The following is a 17597-nucleotide window of genomic DNA, read 5'->3' as shown; positions in this document are numbered from 1 at the left end:
GATATATCTTCGAGAAATGTTTCCATCTGTTCGTCATCTGCCTGGCTTGTCGGTGCGTATCCGTGAATGAATTGGATACTGTATCTTTTATTTAGTTTAAGTATCATGTAAATAACACTGTCAGAGATCGAGTTTACTTCAGTTATCAAATGTTTTAGTTTCTTGTTAATAAGAAATGCCACTCCGCCTTGGCCTGTGCGTTCGACGGAATTGTTTTGGTGTAGTATGTGGCCTGATTTCAGAATAGTGGTTTTTTCTCCTGGCAGCCGTGTTTCGCAAAGACCGAGGACGTCCCATTTTATGTGTTCAAGTTCTTTTTCTAGTTTGACAAGGTGTTCTGGATTGCTCATTGTTCTGATATTATATGTAGCTATATACATCTTTGTGGCGTTTATTTTGTGTTGTTCGTTCCGATTTATCGAATTTTTGCCTCCCCCAGAATCCGACGTGAGGCAGACTGATCTGACATCAGTGTGAGATTTTGCGTGTTTGACACTACTCACCTGGGGTAACTCGTTTAAATTCGACATTTCAGCCACATGGGATATGTGAAAGGTTTTTGGCATTTAAAACGCCTCGCTTGCCGAGCGTGTTGGCGAGTGTAGTTCAGCCGCCCACTCTGGGTCCGACGCTGTTTGTAGCCGCTCAATTTGAGTCAGACGCTACGGTGCCAGTTTTGGTCCGCCCCGAGTATTTGATTTCCTCGGTACCACCCATATCTGGGAGGCGTTCCCCTATCCGCCACCTGGGGAGGCGCCCGATGGGGGCTAGCAACCCCACACGGAATGGTTAAAATGTTAAATTTCAGATTTAACTCTGTTCGTTTTTGAGATATCAAAAAACCGACTGCACCAGCGTCTTTTCCGAGAAATTCTAAGATAAAATGACACCGAGACGTCAACTCTAACTTGACAAATAAAAAAGTTAAATTTTTTGACAGTTCCAGGCCGCCATTTTGAATTTTATGTCAAAATATTGACTTGCCCCTCATTTTAAAGGAAATTTCGCCTAGTTTCAAGAAATGACTGACTGATTTTGAATTTCCCGCGCCCTGGGACGCCATTTTGAATTTCCTGTCAAAATATTGAGTTGCACCTCATTTTAAAAGAAATTTCACGTAGTTTCAAGAAATGACTGACAAAATGACGTTCCAGGCCGCCATATTGAATTTTCTGTCAAAATATTGACTTGCACCTCATATTAAAGGAAATTTCACGTAGTTTCAAGAAATGACAGACAAAATGGCGTTCTAGGCCGCCATTTTGAATTTTCTGTCAAAATATTGACTCGCACCTCATTTTAAAGGAAATTTCGCGTAGTTTCAAGAAATGACAGAAAATATGGCGTTCCATGCCGCCATTTTGAATTTTCTGTCAAAATATTGACTTGCCCCTCATTTTAATGGAAATTTCACGTAGTTTCAAGAAATGACTGACAAAATGACGTTCAAGGCCGCCATTTTGAATTTCCTGCGCCCTGGGACGCCATTTTGAATTTTCTGTGAAAATATTGACTCGCACCTCATTTTAAAGGAAATTTCGCGTAGTTTCAAGAAATGACTGACAAAATGACGTTCAAGGCCGCCATTTTGAATTTTCTGTCAAAATATTGACTTGTCCGCTAGAGGGCGTCAAAGTTGCTTCACCATAAAATCGCATATTTTTAGACACCCGATGCTTTCGCCCTAATTTACTCCCTTATTTGACAAAATACGTCAAAATGTCATAGAAAACGAAAGATAGAGCAGATTTCAAGCTTTCCAAAAATATCCCCACATGAGTTGATTAATTATACCGTTTGGCCGCTAGAGGGCGTCAAAGTTGCTTCACCATAAAATCGCATATTTTTAGACACCCGCTGCTTTCGCCCTAATTTACTCCCTTACTTGACAAGATACGTCAAAATGTCATAGAAAACAAAAGATAGAGCAGATTTCAAGCTTTCCAAAAATATCCCCCCATGAGTTGATTAATAATACCGTTTGGCCGCTAGAGGGCGTCAAAGTTGCTTCACCATAAAATCGCATATTTTTAGACACCCGCTGCTTTCGCCCTAATTTACTCCCTTACTTGACAAGATACGTCAAAATGTCATAGAAAACAAAAGATAGAGCAGATTACAAGCTTTCCAAAAATATCCCCATGTGAGTTGATTGGTCATACCGTTCGGCCACTAGAGGGCGTCAAAGTTGCTTCACCATAAAATCGCATATTTTTAGACACCCGCTGCTTTCGCCCTAATTTACTCCCTTATTTGACAAGATACGCCAAAATGTCATAGAAAACAAAAGATAGAGCAGATTTCAAGCTTTCCAAAAATATCCCCACATGAGTTGATTGGTCATACCGTTTGGCCGCTAGAGGGCGTCAAATTTCCTTTACCATAATATCACATATTACGAGCATATTATAAATATTTTTTAGTCAGATTTCATGTATCTCTTATTCCGGCCGAGTTTCTGGCAAAGAAATGGTTAAAATGTTACATTTCAGATTTAACTCTGTTAGTTTTTGAGATATCAAAAAACCGACTGCACCAGCGTCTTTTCCGAGAAATTCTAACATAAAATGACACCGAGACGTCAACTCTAACTTGACAAATAAAAAAGTTAAATTTTTTGACAGTTCCAGGCCGCCATTTTGAATTTTCTGTCAAAATATTGACTCGCACCTCATTTTAAAGGAAATTTCACGTAGTTTCAATAAATGACTGACAAAATGACGTTCCAGGCCGCCATTTTGAATTTTCTGTCAAAATATTGACTCGCACCTCATTTTAATGGAAATTTCACGTAGTTTCAAGAAATAACTGACAAAATGACGTTCAAGGCCGCCATATTGAATTTTCTGTCAAAATATTGACTTGCCCCTCATTTTAAAGGAAATTTTGCGTAGTTTCAAGAAATGACAGACAAAATGGCGTTCTAGGCCGCCATTTTGAATTTCCTGCGCCCTGGGACTCCATTTTGAATTTCCTGTCAAAATATTGAGTTGCACTTCATTTTAAAAGAAATTTCACGTAGTTTCAAGAAATGACAGACAAAATGACGTTCAAGGCCGCCATATTGAATTTTCTGTCAAAATATTGACTTGCCCCTCATTTTAAAGGAAATTTTGCGTAGTTTCAAGAAATGACAGACAAAATGACGTTCAAGGCCGCCATATTGAATTTTCTGTCAAAATATTGACTTGCACCTCATTTTAAAGGAAATTTCGCGTAGTTTCAAGAAATGACAGAAAATATGGCGTTCCATGCCGCCATATTGAATTTTCTGTCAAAATATTGACTTGCACCTCATTTTAAAGGAAATTTTGCGTAGTTTCAAGAAATAACTGACAAAATGACGTTCAAGGCCGCCATATTGAATTTTCTGTCAAAATATTGACTTGTCCGCTAGAGGGCGTCAAAGTTGCTTCACCATAAAATCGCATACTTTTAGACACCCGCTGCTTTCGCCCTAATTTACTCCCTTATTTGACAAGATACGTCAAAATGTCATAGAAAACAAAAGATAGAGCAGATTTCAAGCTTTCCAAAAATATCCCCACATGAGTTGATTAATTATACCGTTTGGCCGCTAGAGGGCGTCAAAGTTTCTTCACTAAAAAATCACTAATTTTGTGACACTCGCTGCTTTCGCCCTAATTTACTCCCTTACTTGACAAGATACGTCAAAATGTCATAGAAAATAAAAGATAGAGCAGATTTCAAGCTTTTCAAAAATATCCCTACATGAGTTGATTGATAATACCGTTTGGCCGCTAGAGGGCGTCAAAGTTGCTTCACCATAAAATCGCATATTTTTAGACACCCCCTGCTTTGACATTAATTTACTCCCTTACTTGACAAGATACGTCAAAATGTCATAGAAAACAAAAGATAGAGTAGATTTTAAGCTTTCCAAAAATATCCCCACATGAGTTGATTGGTCATACCGTTCGGCCACTAGAGGGCGTCAAATTTCCTTTAGCATAATATCACATATTACGAGCATATTATAAATATTTTTTAGTCAGATTTCATGTATCTCTTAATCCGGCCGAGTTTCTGGCAAAGAAATGGTTCTTCTTCTTCTTCTTCTTCAGCCACTTCCTGTCCACTCCTGGACGTAGGCCTCTTTCATGTTTTTCCATGCCGTCCTGTCCTGTGCCATCTGGAACCACCTATTTCCCGCTTGCTTTTTGATGTCATCAAGCCATCTTGTCTGTGGTCTTCCTGTGCTGCGCTTGGTTTCCCTTGGTCGCCAGTGTGTTAATCTATTTGACCATTTAGTTTGGTCTTGTCGGGCCACATGTCCTACCCATTGCCATTTCAGCTCTGCAATACGTTCTATTATATCTACGACCTTGGTTCTTCTTCTCTCGGATTTCTTCGTTTCTCTTTCTGTCCCTGAGACTAATACCCAGCATCGCCCGCTCCATCGCTCTTTGCATTATTCTGAGCCGATTGGTCATTGCCATCGTCTCAAGGCCATAGGTCGCCACCGGCATTATACAGGTGTCGAAAACTTTTCTTTTAAGGTTAATAGGGATGGTACCATTTCTAAGTATATGCTTCATTTTTCCGAACGCTGCCCAAGTTAGTCTTATTCTTCGTCTTATCTCCGCCGACTGGTTTTCTTTGCCTATTTTTATTGTGTGTCCCAAATATACATACTCTTCCACGTTTTCCAATTCTATCCCATCTATAAGTATGTGTTCTTCGTTGTTACTTATTATTTTCGTTTTTGAGATGTTCATTTTTAAGCCAACCTTTTTTGAAGCATCATTCAGTTGTTTTACCAGGACGATGTCGTCGGCAAATCGGAGATGATTTAGGTAGGACCCGTCGATGTTAATGCCTTTTGTTTCCCACTGTAATGATTTGAAGATGTTCTCTAGCGCCAGGGTAAATAATTTCGGAGATATGGTGTCACCCTGACGTACTCCCCTATTCACTTTGACTTTATCTGTTTTTAAATCTTCATTTATTTTGACATGAAAAGTGGCATTTTCGTATATATTTTTCAATAAATTTGTATATCTGGAATCTATTCTAGCGTCGTCCATTGCTTGTATAAAGGCCCACGTTTCAATAGAATCGAACGCTTTGTGAAAATCTATAAATGCCAAGTGAAGGGGTACGTTGTATTCGGTTGTTTTTTCTATGAGTGTTCTAATAGATTGTAGGTGGTCTATGGTGCTGAACACCTTGCGAAACCCCGCTTGCTCCACTGGCTGATATGCGTCCAATTTATTGGTTAGCCTGTTGTTGGTGATAATCTTGGTGAGGAGTTTATACAGATGAGAGAGAAGACTAATTGGTCGATAATTTTCTATATTAGTATTATCTCCTTTTTTAAATAGCAGAATTACTTCTGCGTTTTGCCAGGCGTCCGGAATATTGCCATCTTGCAGACATTTATTTAAAAGAATTTGTAAAGACTTCTCGACGACGGCTCCCCCCATTTTTAACATTTCGCATCTGATTTTGTCTTCTCCTGGGCTTTTTCTATTTTTCATTTGCGTAAGGGCAACCTGTATTTCTTGTCTTGATATTTCTGGAACGTTCTCCGATCCTACGTTGGATATAATTGTGTTCGTAGCTCTTGGGTCTGGTCTAATAGACGTATAGAGACAGCTGTAAAACTCTTTAATGTGTTCCGCGATACTTCTGTTGTCCGAAACCATGTTACCCTGGGGATTTTTCATTTTGGTAATCTTGTGTTTGCCTGAGGATAGTTTTGACCTTAATACCCTCATATTTGCATTGTCCTCTATCGCGTTTTCGATCATCCTGGTGTTGTACGTTCGAATGTCTTTTCTTATTTTTTTATGGATTTTTTTATTCAGTTCCTGATAATCTGGTGTGTCTCTGGGAGTTCTTTTTCTTTGTTCCATAAGTTGCAAGGTGTCTGGTTGTATTTTAGAGTTCTTTTCGGTTTTTGACTTCGCGCAAATCTTTTTCGTCGCAATGCAGATGTCAGTAGTGATTTTACGGTTAAGTTCATTTATGTCCTCCATTTTATCCAAAGTTTCGGTTGGTTCTAGTTTCTTTCCCAATTCTTCCTGATATTCTGTCGCTCTTTGTTTAAGTTCTTCAACGGTAGGAAACCTTTCTGCTCGAATGAGTTTGTTTCTTTCGATTTTGAGATTGAAGCTAAGAGATGCTCTTACCAGCCTATGATCGCTGTTCGTGTCAAACCGGTTTAGTACTGAGACGTTTGTGCATATTTTCCTGTTGTTCGAGAGTATAAAATCGATTTCATTTCTGATTTTGCCATCAGGGCTTTTCCACGTCCACTTCCTCTGTTGGGGTTTCTTGAAGAAGGTGTTCAGAAACGAGAAAGGTGTTAAGTAGTTTATGAGCATATCTCCTCTTTGGTTTCTCACACCCAGACCAAAATTTCCGATGTTGTTTGAGTCGGTTGCGCTCTTCTGGCCGATTTTAGCATTGAAATCACCACTTATTATTTTATAGTGAGTATTGTGTGAGTCCATGGCTTTGGATATATCTTCAAGAAATGTTTCCATCTGTTCGTCATCTGCCTGGCTTGTCGGTGCGTATCCGTGAATGAATTGGATACTGTATCTTTTGTTTAGTTTAAGTATCATGTAAATAACCCTGTCAGAGATATCGAGTTTACTTCAGTTATCAAATGTTTTAGTTTCTTGTTAATAAGAAATGCCACTCCGCCTTGGCCTGTGCGTTCGACGGAATTGTTTTGGTGTAGTATGTGGCCTGATTTCAGAATAGTGGTTTTTTCTCCTGGCAGCCGTGTTTCGCAAAGACCGAGGACGTCCCATTTTATGTGTTCAAGTTCTTTTTCTAGTTTGACAAGGTGTTCTGGATTGCTCATTGTTCTGATATTATATGTAGCTATATACATCTTTGTGGCGTTTATTTTGTGTTGTTCGTTCCGATTTATCGAATTTTTGCCTCCCCCAGAATCCGACGTGAGGCAGACTGATCTGACATCAGTGTGAGATTTTGCGTGTTTGACACTACTCACCTGGGGTAACTCGTTTAAATTCGACATTTCAGCATGGGATATGTGAAAGGTTTTTGGCATTTAAAACGCCTCGCTTGCCGAGCGTGTTGGCGAGTGTAGTTCAGCCGCCCACTCTGGGTCCGACGCTGTTTGTAGCCGCTCAATTTGAGTCAGACGCTACGGTGCCAGTTTTGGTCCGCCCCGAGTATTTGATTTCCTCGGTACCACCCATATCTGGGAGGCGTTCCCCTATCCGCCACCTGGGGAGGCGCCCGATGGGGGACTAGCAACCCCACACGGAATGGTTAAAATGTTAAATTTCAGATTTAACTCTGTTAGTTTTTGAGATATCAAAAAACCGACTGCACCAGCGTCTTTTCCGAGAAATTCTAACATAAAATGACACCGAGACGTCAACTCTAACTTGACAAATAAAAAAGTTAAATTTTTTGACAGCTCCAGGCCGCCATTTTGAATTTTCTGTCAAAATATTGACTCGCACCTCATTTTAAAGGGAATTTCACGTAGTTTCAAGAAATGACTGACAAAATGACGTTCCAGGCCGCCATATTGAATTTTCTGTCAAAATATTGACTTGCCCCTCATTTTAAAGGAAATTTTGCGTAGTTTCAAGAAATAACTGACAAAATGACGTTCTAGACCGCCATATTGAATTTTCTGTCAAAATATTGACTTGTCCGCTAGAGGGCGTCAAAGTTGCTTTACCATAAAATCGCATATTTTTAGACACCCGCTGCTTTCAACCTAATTTACTCCCTTATTTGACAAGATACGTCAAAATGTCATAGAAAACAAAAGATAGAGTAGATTTCAAGCTTTCCAAAAATATCCCCACATGAGTTGATTGATAATACCGTTTGGCCGCTAGAGGGCGTCAAAGTTTCTTCACTAAAAAATCACTAATTTTGTGACACTCGCTGCTTTCACCCTAATTTACTCTCTTACTTGACAAAATACGTCAAAATGTCATAGAAAACAAAAGATAGAGCAGATTTCAAGCTTTCCAAAAATATCCCCACATGAGTTGATTGGTCATACCGTTCGGCCACTAGAGGGCGTCAAAGTTTCTTCACTAAAAAATCACAAATTTTGTGACACTCGCTGCTTTGAATCTAAATTACTCCCTTATTTGACAAGATACGTCAAAATGTCATAGAAAACAAAAGATAGAGTAGATTTCAAGCTTTCCAAAAATATCCCCACATGAGTTGATTAATAATACCGTTCGGCCACTAGAGGGCGTCAAATTTTCTTTACCATAATATCACATATTACGAGCATATTATAAATATTTTTTAGTCAGATTTCATGTATCTCTTAATCCGGCCGAGTTTCTGGCAAAGAAATGGTTAAAATGTTAAATTTCAGATTTAACTCTGTTAGTTTTTGAGATATCAAAAAACCGACTGCACCAGCGTCTTTTCCGAGAAATTCTAACATAAAATGACACCGAGACGTAAACTCTAACTTGACAAATAAAAAAGTTAAATTTTTTGACAGTTCCAGGCCGCCATTTTGAATTTTCTGTCAAAATATTGACTCGCACCTCATTTTAAAGGAAATTTCGCGTAGTTTCAAGAAATGACTGACAAAATGACGTTCTAGACCGCCATTTTGAATTTTCTGTCAAAATATTGACTCGCACCTCATTTTAAAGGAAATTTCACGTAGTTTCAAGAAATGACTGACAAAATGACGTTCAAGGCCGCCATTTTGAATTTCCTGCGCCCTGGGACGCCATTTTGAATTTCCTGTCAAAATATTGAGTTGCACCTCATTTTAAAAGAAATTTCACGTAGTTTCAAGAAATGACAGACAAAATGGCGTTCTAGGCCGCCATTTTGGATTTTCTGTCAAAATATTGACTTGCACCTCATATTAAAGGAAATTTCGCGTAGTTTCAAGAAATGACTGACAAAATGACGTTCAAGGCCGCCATTTTGAATTTCCTGCGCCCTGGGACGCCATTTTGAATTTCCTGTCAAAATGTTGAGTTGCACCTCATTTTAAAAGAAATTTCACGTAGTTTCAAGAAATGACAGACAAAATGGCGTTCTAGGCCGCCATTTTGAATTTTCTGTCAAAATATTGACTTGCACCTCATTTTAATGGAAATTTCACGTAGTTTCACGAAATAACTGACAAAATGACGTTCTAGACCGCCATTTTGAATTATCTGTCAAAATATTGACTTGTCCGCTAGAGGGCGTCAAAGTTGCTTCACCATAAAATCGCATATTTTTAGACACCCGCTGCTTTCGCCCTAATTTACTCCCTTACTTGACAAGATACGTCAAAATGCCATAGAAAACAAAAGATAGAGCAGATTTCAAGCTTTCCAAAAATATCCCCACATGAGTTGATTAATAATACCGTTTGGCCGATAGAGGGCGTCAAAGTTACTTCACCATAAAATCGCATATTTTTAGACACCCCCTGCTTTGACATTAATTTACTCCCTTACTTGACAAGATACGTCAAAATGTCATAGAAATCAAAAGATAGAGCAGATTTCAAGCTTTTCAAAAATATCCCCACATGAGTTAATTGGTCATACCGTTCGGCCGCTAGAGGGCGTCAAATTTCCTTTACCATAATATCACATATTACGAGCATATTATAAATATTTTTTAGTCAGATTTCATGTATCTCTTATTCCGGCCGAGTTTCTGGCAAAGAAATGGTTAAAATGTTAAATTTCAGATTTAACTCTGTTAGTTTTTGAGATATCAAAAAACCGACTGCACCAGCGTCTTTTCCGAGAAATTCTAACATAAAATGACACCGAGACGTCAACTCTAACTTGACAAATAAAAAAGTTAAATTTTTTGACAGTTCCAGGCCGCCATTTTGAATTTTCTGTCAAAATATTGACTTGCACCTCATATTAAAGGAAATTTCACGTAGTTTCAAGAAATGACTGACAAAATGACGTTCTAGACCGCCATTTTGAATTTTCTGTCAAAATATTGACTTGCACCTCATTTTAAAGGAAATTTCGCCTAGTTTCCAGAAATGACAGAAAATATGACGTTCTAGACCGCCATTTTGAATTTTCTGTCAAAATATTGACTTGCACCTCATTTTAAAGAAAATTTCACGTAGTTTCAAGAAATGATTGACAAAATGACGTTCTAGACCGCCATTTTGAATTTTCTGTCAAAATATTGACTTGCACCTCATTTTAAAGGAAATTTCACGTAGTTTCAAGAAATGATTGACAAAATGACGTTCTAGACCGCCATTTTGAATTTTCTGTCAAAATATTGACTTGCACCTCATTTTAAAGGAAATTTCACGTAGTTTCAAGAAATGACTGACAAAATGACGTTCCAGGCCGCCATATTGAATTTTCTGTCAAAATATTGACTTGCACCTCATTTTAAAGAAAATTTCGCGTAGTTTCAAGAAATGACAGAAAATATGGCGTTCCATGCCGCCATTTTGAATTTTCTGTCAAAATATTGACTTGCACCTCATTTTAATGGAAATTTCACGTAGTTTCAAGAAATGACTGACAAAATGACGTTCAAGGCCGCCATTTTGAATTTCCTGCGCCCTGGGACGCCATTTTGAATTTCCTGTCAAAATATTGACTTGCCCCTCATTTTAAAGGAAATTTTGCGTAGTTTCAAGAAATGACAGAAAATATGGCGTTCCATGCCGCCATTTTGAATTTCCTGTCAAAATATTGACTTGCCCCTCATTTTAAAGGAAATTTTGCGTAGTTTCAAGAAATGACAGAAAATATGGCGTTCCATGCCGCCATTTTGAATTTTCTGTCAAAATATTGACTTGCACCTCATTTTAAAGGAAATTTCACGTAGTTTCAAGAAATGACTGACAAAATGGCGTTCTAGGCCGCCATTTTGAATTTTCTGTCAAAATATTGACTTGCACCTCATATTAAAGGAAATTTCACGTAGTTTCAAGAAATGATTGACAAAATGACGTTCTAGACCGCCATTTTGAATTTTCTGTCAAAATATTGACTTGCACCTCATTTTAAAGGAACTTTCACGTAGTTTCAAGAAATGACTGACAAAATGACGTTCAAGGCCGCCATTTTGAATTTCCTGCGCCCTGGGACGCCATTTTGAATTTCCTGTCAAAATATTGACTTGCCCCTCATTTTAAAGGAAATTTTGCGTAGTTTCAAGAAATGACAGAAAATATGGCGTTCCATGCCGCCATTTTGAATTTTCTGTCAAAATATTGACTTGTCCGCTAGAGGGCGTCAAAGTTGCTTCACCATAAAATCGCATATTTTTAGACACCCGCTGCTTTCACCCTAATTTACTCCCTTATTTGACAAGATACGTCAAAATGTCATAGAAAACAAAACATAGAGCAGATTTCAAGCTTTCCAAAAATATCCCCCCATGAGTTGATTAATAATACCGTTTGGCCGCTAGAGGGCGTCAAAGTTGCTTCACCATAAAATCGCATATTTTTAGACACCCGCTGCTTTCGCCCTAATTTACTCCCTTATTTGACAAGATACGTCAAAATGTCATAGAAAACAAAAGATAGAGCAGATTACAAGCTTTCCAAAAATATCCCCACATGAGATGATTGATAATACCGGTTGGCCGCTAGAGGGCGTCAAAGTTGCTTCACCATAAAATCGCATATTTTTAGACACCCGCTGCTTTCACCCTAATTTACTCCCTTATTTGACAAGATACGTCAAAATGTCATAGAAAACAAAACATAGAGCAGATTTCAAGCTTTCCAAAAATATCCCCACATGAGTTGATTAATAATACCGTTTGGCCGCTAGAGGGCGTCAAAGTTGCTTCACCATAAAATCGCATATTTTTAGACACCCGCTGCTTTCGCCCTAATTTACTCCCTTACTTGACAAGATACGTCAAAATATCATAGAAAACAAAAGATAGAGCAGATTTCAAGCTTTCCAAAAATATCCCCACATGAGTTGATTGGTCATACCGTTTGGCCACTAGAGGGCGTCAAATTTCCTTTACCATAATATCACATATTACGAGCATATTATAAATATTTTTTAGTCAGATTTCATGTATCTCTTATTCCGGCCGAGTTTCTGGCAAAGAAATGGTTAAAATGTTAAATTTCAGATTTAACTCTGTTAGTTTTTGAGATATCAAAAAACCGACTGCACCAGCGTCTTTTCCGAGAAATTCTAACATAAAATGACACCGAGACGTAAACTCTAACTTGACAAATAAAAAAGTTAAATTTTTTGACAGTTCCAGGCCGCCATTTTGAATTTTCTGTCAAAATATTGACTTGCACCTCATTTTAAAGGAAATTTCACGTAGTTTCAAGAAATGACTGACAAAATGACGTTCTAGACCGCCATTTTGAATTTTCTGTCAAAATATTGACTTGCACCTCATTTTAAAGGAAATTTCACGTAGTTTCAAGAAATGACAGAAAATATGGCGTTCCATGCCGCCATTTTGAATTTTCTGTCAAAATATTGACTTGCACCTCATTTTAATGGAAATTTCACGTAGTTTCAAGAAATGACAGAAAATATGGCGTTCCATGCCGCCATTTTGAATTTTCTGTCAAAATATTGACTTGCACCTCATTTTAAAGGAAATTTCGCGTAGTTTCAAGAAATGACAGAAAATATGGCGTTCCATGCCGCCATTTTGAATTTTCTGTCAAAATATTGACTTGCACCTCATTTTAATGGAAATTTCACGTAGTTTCACGAAATAACTGACAAAATGACGTTCTAGACCGCCATTTTGAATTTTCTGTCAAAATATTGACTTGCACCTCATATTAAAGGAAATTTCGCCTAGTTTCAAGAAATGATTGACAAAATGACGTTCCAGGCCGCCATATTGAATTTTCTGTCAAAATATTGACTTGCACCTCATATTAAAGGAAATTTCGCCTAGTTTCAAGAAATGATTGACAAAATGACGTTCTAGACCGCCATTTTGAATTTTCTGTCAAAATATTGACTTGTCCGCTAGAGGGCGTCAAAATTTCTTCACTAAAAAATCACAAATTTTGTGACACTCGCTGCTTTGAATCTAAATTACTCCCTTACTTGACAAGATACGTCAAAATGTCATAGAAAACAAAAGATAGAGCAGATTTCAAGCTTTCCAAAATATCCCCCCATGAGTTGATTAATAATACCGTTTGGCCGCTAGAGGGCGTCAAAGTTGCTTCACCATAAAATCGCATATTTTTAGACACCCGCTGCTTTCGCCCTAATTTACTCCCTTACTTGACAAGATACGTCAAAATATCATAGAAAACAAAAGATAGAGCAGATTACAAGCTTTCCAAAAATATCCCCACATGAGATGATTGATAATACCGTTCGGCCGCTAGAGGGCGTCAAAATTTCTTCACTAAAAAATCACAAATTTTGTGACACTCGCTGCTTTGAATCTAAATTACTCCCTTACTTGACAAGATACGTCAAAATGTCATAGAAAACAAAAGATAGAGCAGATTACAAGCTTTCCAAAAATATCCCCACATGAGTTGATTGGTCATACCGTTTGGCCACTAGAGGGCGTCAAATTTGCTTTACCATAATATCACATATTACGAGCATATTATAAATATTTTTTAGTCAGATTTCATGTATCTCTTATTCCGGCCGAGTTTCTGGCAAAGAAATGGTTAAAATGTTAAATTTCAGATTTAACTCTGTTAGTTTTTGAGATATCAAAAAACCGACTGCACCAGCGTCTTTTCCGAGAAATTCTAACATAAAATGACACCGAGACGTCAACTCTAACTTGACAAATAAAAAAAGTTAAACTTTTTGACAGTTCCAGGCCGCCATTTTGAATTTTCTGTCAAAATATTGACTTGCACCTCATATTAAAGGAAATTTCACGTAGTTTCAAGAAATGACTGACAAAATGACGTTCAAGGCCGCCATTTTGAATTTCCTGCGCCCTGGGACGCCATTTTGAATTTCCTGTCAAAATATTGACTTGCCCCCTCATTTTAAAGGAAATTTTGCGTAGTTTCAAGAAATGACAGAAAATATGGCGTTCCATGCCGCCATTTTGAATTTTCTGTCAAAATATTGACTTGCACCTCATATTAAAGGAAATTTCGCCTAGTTTCAAGAAATGATTGACAAAATGACGTTCTAGACCGCCATTTTGAATTTTCTGTCAAAATATTGACTTGCACCTCATTTTAAAGGAAATTTCACGTAGTTTCAAGAAATGACTGACAAAATGACGTTCCATGCCGCCATTTTGAATTTTCTGTCAAAATATTGACTTGCACCTCATATTAAAGGAAATTTCGCCTAGTTTCAAGAAATGACAGACAAAATGGCGTTCTAGGCGGCCATTTTGAATTTTATGTCAAAATATTGACTTGCACCCCATTTTAAAAGAAACTTTACGTTGGTTCAAGAAATGACAGACAAAATGGCGTTCTAGGCCGCCATATTGAATTTTCTGTCAAAATATTGACTTGCACCTCATTTTAAAGGAAATTTCACGTAGTTTCAAGAAATGACTGACAAAATGACGTTCAAGGCCGCCATTTTGAATTTCCTGCGCCCTGGGACGCCATTTTGAATTTCCTGTCAAAATATTGACTTGCCCCTCATTTTAAAGGAAATTTTGCGTAGTTTCAAGAAATGACAGAAAATATGGCGTTCCATGCCGCCATTTTGAATTTTCTGTCAAAATATTGACTTGTCCGCTAGAGGGCGTCAAAGTTGCTTCACCATAAAATCGCATATTTTTAGACACCCGCTGCTTTCGCCCTAATTTACTCCCTTATTTGACAAGATACGTCAAAATGTCATAGAAAACAAAAGATAGAGCAGATTACAAGCTTTCCAAAAATATCCCCACATGAGATGATTGATAATACCGGTTGGCCGCTAGAGGGCGTCAAAGTTTCTTCACTAAAAAATCACAAATTTTGTGACACTCGCTGCTTTGAATCTAAATTAGTCCCTTACTTGACAAAATACGTCAAAATGTCATAGAAAACAAAAGATAGAGCAGATTTCAAGCTTTCCAAAAATATCCCCACATGAGTTGATTAATAATACCGTTTGGCCGCTAGAGGGCGTCAAAGTTGCTTCACCATAAAATCGCATATTTTTAGACACCCGCTGCTTTCGCCCTAATTTACTCCCTTACTTGACAAGATACGTCAAAATATCATAGAAAACAAAAGATAGAGCAGATTACAAGCTTTCCAAAAATATCCCCACATGAGATGATTGATAATACCGTTCGGCCGCTAGAGGGCGTCAAAATTTCTTCACTAAAAAATCACAAATTTTGTGACACTCGCTGCTTTGAATCTAAATTACTCCCTTACTTGACAAGATACGTCAAAATGTCATAGAAAACAAAAGATAGAGCAGATTTCAAGCTTTCCAAAAATATCCCCACATGAGTTGATTGGTCATACCGTTTGGCCACTAGAGGGCGTCAAATTTCCTTTACCATAATATCACATATTACGAGCATATTATAAATATTTTTTAGTCAGATTTCATGTATCTCTTATTCCGGCCGAGTTTCTGGCAAAGAAATGGTTAAAATGTTAAATTTCAGATTTAACTCTGTTAGTTTTTGAGATATCAAAAAACCGACTGCACCAGCGTCTTTTCCGAGAAATTCTAACATAAAATGACACCGAGACGTCAACTCTAACTTGACAAATAAAAAAGTTAAATTTTTTGACAGTTCCAGGCCGCCATTTTGAATTTTCTGTCAAAATATTGACTTGCACCTCATATTAAAGGAAATTTCACGTAGTTTCAAGAAATGACTGACAAAATGACGTTCTAGACCGCCATTTTGAATTTTCTGTCAAAATATTGACTTGCACCTCATTTTAAAGGAAATTTCGCCTAGTTTCCAGAAATGACAGAAAATATGACGTTCTAGACCGCCATTTTGAATTTTCTGTCAAAATATTGACTTGCACCTCATTTTAAAGAAAATTTCACGTAGTTTCAAGAAATGATTGACAAAATGACGTTCTAGACCGCCATTTTGAATTTTCTGTCAAAATATTGACTTGCACCTCATTTTAAAGGAAATTTCACGTAGTTTCAAGAAATGATTGACAAAATGACGTTCTAGACCGCCATTTTGAATTTTCTGTCAAAATATTGACTTGCACCTCATTTTAAAGGAAATTTCACGTAGTTTCAAGAAATGACTGACAAAATGACGTTCCAGGCCGCCATATTGAATTTTCTGTCAAAATATTGACTTGCACCTCATTTTAAAGAAAATTTCGCGTAGTTTCAAGAAATGACAGAAAATATGGCGTTCCATGCCGCCATTTTGAATTTTCTGTCAAAATATTGACTTGCACCTCATTTTAATGGAAATTTCACGTAGTTTCAAGAAATGACTGACAAAATGACGTTCAAGGCCGCCATTTTGAATTTCCTGCGCCCTGGGACGCCATTTTGAATTTCCTGTCAAAATATTGACTTGCCCCTCATTTTAAAGGAATTTTGCGTAGTTTCAAGAAATGACAGAAAATATGGCGTTCCATGCCGCCATTTTGAATTTCCTGTCAAAATATTGACTTGCCCCTCATTTTAAAGGAAATTTTGCGTAGTTTCAAGAAATGACAGAAAATATGGCGTTCCATGCCGCCATTTTGAATTTTCTGTCAAAATATTGACTTGCACCTCATTTTAAAGGAAATTTCACGTAGTTTCAAGAAATGACTGACAAAATGGCGTTCTAGGCCGCCATTTTGAATTTTCTGTCAAAATATTGACTTGCACCTCATATTAAAGGAAATTTCACGTAGTTTCAAGAAATGATTGACAAAATGACGTTCTAGACCGCCATTTTGAATTTTCTGTCAAAATATTGACTTGCACCTCATTTTAAAGGAACTTTCACGTAGTTTCAAGAAATGACTGACAAAATGACGTTCAAGGCCGCCATTTTGAATTTCCTGCGCCCTGGGACGCCATTTTGAATTTCCTGTCAAAATATTGACTTGCCCCTCATTTTAAAGGAAATTTTGCGTAGTTTCAAGAAATGACAGAAAATATGGCGTTCCATGCCGCCATTTTGAATTTTCTGTCAAAATATTGACTTGTCCGCTAGAGGGCGTCAAAGTTGCTTCACCATAAAATCGCATATTTTTAGACACCCGCTGCTTTCACCCTAATTTACTCCCTTATTTGACAAGATACGTCAAAATGTCATAGAAAACAAAACATAGAGCAGATTTCAAGCTTTCCAAAAATATCCCCCCATGAGTTGATTAATCATACCGTTTGGCCGCTAGAGGGCGTCAAAGTTGCTTCACCATAAAATCGCATATTTTTAGACACCCGCTGCTTTCGCCCTAATTTACTCCCTTACTTGACAAGATACGTCAAAATATCATAGAAAACAAAAGATAGAGCAGATTACAAGCTTTCCAAAAATATCCCCACATGAGATGATTGATAATACCGTTCGGCCGCTAGAGGGCGTCAAAATTTCTTCACTAAAAAATCACAAATTTTGTGACACTCGCTGCTTTGAATCTAAATTACTCCCTTACTTGACAAGATACGTCAAAATGTCATAGAAAACAAAAGATAGAGCAGATTACAAGCTTTCCAAAAATATCCCCA

Source organism: Ips typographus, linkage group LG5, assembly GCF_016097725.1.
Source record: "Ips typographus isolate SLU linkage group LG5, UJ_Ityp_2.0, whole genome shotgun sequence".
Taxonomy (NCBI): Eukaryota; Metazoa; Arthropoda; class Insecta; order Coleoptera; family Curculionidae; genus Ips; species Ips typographus.
The sequence above is the reverse complement of the archived record's forward strand: the minus strand, read 5'-3'. Positions refer to the sequence as shown.